This window comes from Myotis lucifugus, unplaced genomic scaffold (genome assembly GCF_000147115.1).
Source record: "Myotis lucifugus unplaced genomic scaffold, Myoluc2.0 scaffold_74, whole genome shotgun sequence".
Classification (NCBI taxonomy): Eukaryota; Metazoa; Chordata; class Mammalia; order Chiroptera; family Vespertilionidae; genus Myotis; species Myotis lucifugus.
The window spans coordinates 4,903,211-4,906,720 of record NW_005871122.1 but is presented as its reverse complement, the minus strand read 5'-3'; positions in this window follow the sequence as shown (position 1 = coordinate 4,906,720).

Genomic DNA, 3,510 nt, shown 5'->3' with positions numbered 1-3,510 from the left:
CAGACACACACACTTATTTCAGGAAACACAGTGGACTAGCTTTAAAAAATGCCAAATTAAACTACAAGGGGGCCAAATTTTTCTGAAGCTATTAATTTTTATTTTTGACAATTTTATATATATATATATATATATATATATATATATATATATATATATTAGTTTGTGGATTTATATAGATATATTAGTTTGTGGATTTACTGTAGCATTTGTATCATCACTGCTTAACCTTTTAAAATGTTTTTCCACTACTTGGTAAGAGTTAAAGAATGAAGTGCAATAAAATACACAGAGAATTTAACAGATCACTGCTTTTTTTGAAATAAGAATTATTTTGAGATGGTTATTTTTAAGAAACAGTAGACACAGGGACAGCTCTGAAAACCAATACCTTACTCTTTTGTAAGAGACAATTACATGTATAAGAGAAATCTCCATGTAGTCTTCCCAATAGCAATGTCAAGTTTTAAATTATTGTTTAAGAAATGAACACACTGCTGGAGAGCATTGAAACGTGGGGTGCAGGGGGCAGATCTCCCCCTTGTGAGTTCTTGTCTCATGAAATTTGAAGAATAAAATTCATGAACTAAAAGGACTTGTTAGCAAAAGGGTAGAAATGTATTGGAAGCAAATACACACTCCTGTGTAGGGAGGGTGTCCCAAGGGGGTAACCCACTAACCCCTTTTTTCTCAGGCTTATAAAGGCCGTAGTTCTTTGTCTCTCATGCTCCCTTCTACTTGGACCCCTTCCCCATTTTATGACTGTGCTTTTCTAATTAGTCAGTCTTTTCAAAACCCAAGTGGTGCCCTCCACTCTCTCTCCCCCTTAATTGTAACATTTCTCTATCTCCTGTGAAAAACACGTTTCCATTTTCCCAGCATTTGTCAGCATTTCTGTATCCTCTGTGCAAGTATGTTTCCTTTTTCCTCATACTCTGTGATTTTTCCCTATCTTCTGTGAATTGTGTCTTCCTCTTCCCGGATTTATCCTGGGAAACCTTTCTATTCTCTGTGAATGTATGCCTTCTGGTGGCTCCAAGCCCTCACCTATGCACTCCTCCCCCATGGGCCCTCTTTATTCCTAAAGTTCCCTAAACTTGCCTATTTTATCCCCAAAATTCCTTTCATCATTATGCTAAGTGAAATAAGCCAGAGAAAGACAAGTACCAAATGATTTCACTCATATGTGGAATTTAATAAACAAAATAAACTAACTAACAAAATAGAAACAAACACATAGATAGAGAACAGGCTAACCGCTGTCAGAGGGGGGTTGGGGCTGGGTGAAAAGGTGAAGGGATGAAAGAAAGAAAGAAAGAAAGAAAGAAAGAAAGAAAGAGAGAGAGAGAGAGAGAGAGAGAGAGAGAGAGAGAGAGGGAGGGAGGGAGGGAGGGAGGGAGGGAGGGAGGAAGGAAGGAAGGAAGGAAGGAAGGAAGGAAGGAAGGAAGAGAGGGAGGGAGCGAGGGAGGGAGGGAGGAAGGAAGGAAGGAAGGAAGGAAGGAAGGAAGGAAGGAAGAAAGAAAGAAAGAAAATTCATACACACAGACAGCAGTATTGTGATTACCAAAGGGAAAGTCAGGTGGACAGAAGGAAGTAGAAGAGAGTATAGGGGGAATAAATGTTGATGGAAGGAGACTTGGAGTGGGGAACACACAGTATACTATACAGATGATGTATTATAGGATTGTACACCTGAAACTTACATAATTTTATTAAGCAAAGTCACTACAATAAATTCAATAAAAAAAGAAATCAATTAAACATACCAGAAACTAGAACATTTACTTAACTTGAATATGTAATGGATGTAATCCCTATATGATAATCCAAATATATATAGTTTAACTCGTTTTCCTTTCTATGGTGAAACAAAATGTGTTATAATTTTATATATCTATTTAAATATGTATTAGCTATACAGGATTTTAACTCATTGGTTAAGTACATAATTATATATAAAATATGCTTTTAATTTATCAAAGGGAAGCTATTTACATTATTAATTTGAGTTATGCTATAGGCATTTCTTATACTCTTTGAGATTTCTAAAATTAAACAATTGGAAACCATATTTTTGAAATTAACAATCTGAGATTGAGAGAAATTAACTATATGTATATGTGCTGTGGAATGGCTGAAGGATAAATTCCTCTGTAAATCTGAATGATTGTGCCGTGTATGTTTCTGCAAAGCATTTTACATACTAGGTAATTTATTTTCTACATTAAAAATAAATAAATAAAGGTATTAGAAAATTTGTGTGTGTGACCCTAATTAGAATTCTAAAATACTCAGGTGGTTGTTGGAAAATCATTGAAACTTAATAAGAAAGAATCAGTTTTGTAAAAATATTGCCTTGATTTAGATATATATGTATTGTTTTTATATTATTCTTCTCCTTTGGTAATGGTAATATTTAGCATAAAAATATTTACTTTTATTTTTACTGAGGTTAGGTTGTTAAAACACACTAATTAAAATTGTTTTTGTTGCTTCCAATTAGTCTATAATAGTTTAACATCAATAAATCCAGTAATATGTTTTATTGCTCAGGAACAACATTGACACCTATGCTATGAAAATTAACCTACAAAAAGAAAAGTCTGGCCTTTGCCCTTGATGATTGTGGGGTAATCTCTAGACCCCTGAAAGGTTTTGCCTGACAAGTGTCTTTTGCCTGGTGATTGTGACCATCAGATGGTCTTATAATATGAATTATGATTAATTAAATATCAAAATATCAGTTCTGACCTTCTGAGACACTCGTGACTAAAGGTATTTGCCCTTCCTCTGCAAGGGCGTGGGGAGTAAGCCAGCCATGTAGACAGTGTGCGATTGATCCTCAATAAAAACTCTTTGCATCAAAGCCTTGGGTGAGTTTCCCTCGTGTGCAGCACTTACTCTGTGAGAATTGTCACACATCATGTACAGGAATAGGTAACACCATCCAGTGCTATGTAGGGAGAGTATGATCAGAGGCTCTACATTTGGACCCTTCCCAGACTTGGCCCTATGCGCCTTTTCTTTTGGCTGGGTTGAACTTTTAATTTTTCCTCATAATAAACTGTAACTATGAGTGTAATAGCTTTCTTTGCGTTCTGTGTGACCTTCTAATAAATAATTGGAAATGAGGGGGTTTTGAAGCCCTCTGAAATGGCAAATGATGTCTTAAGTGTCAAGCAAGGGCAGTCTTAAGGGAACTGTACCTGCACTCTTTATAATTTGGCTAATTTTGGTTGACTCCCAATTTAGGCCATCTATACTAATAATAGACTAGGGCCATCACAATCAGATGGAAGATGAGACTCCGCCTGGATTGGGGCTTGGCTGGCCTTCAAGCCCGCGGTGACCTCTAGCCCAGGCTGGCCAGTGCCAGGATGGGGGCCGGGTGGGCGGGGGGGGGGGGGGGGGTATCTTTTATGATTTTTAGGTGTTAATAATGAGTTGGATGAGGGTCTGGGAGATTTTTAGAAGGGCTAATAGCCTATGCGCTGAATTGCCAATAAACGA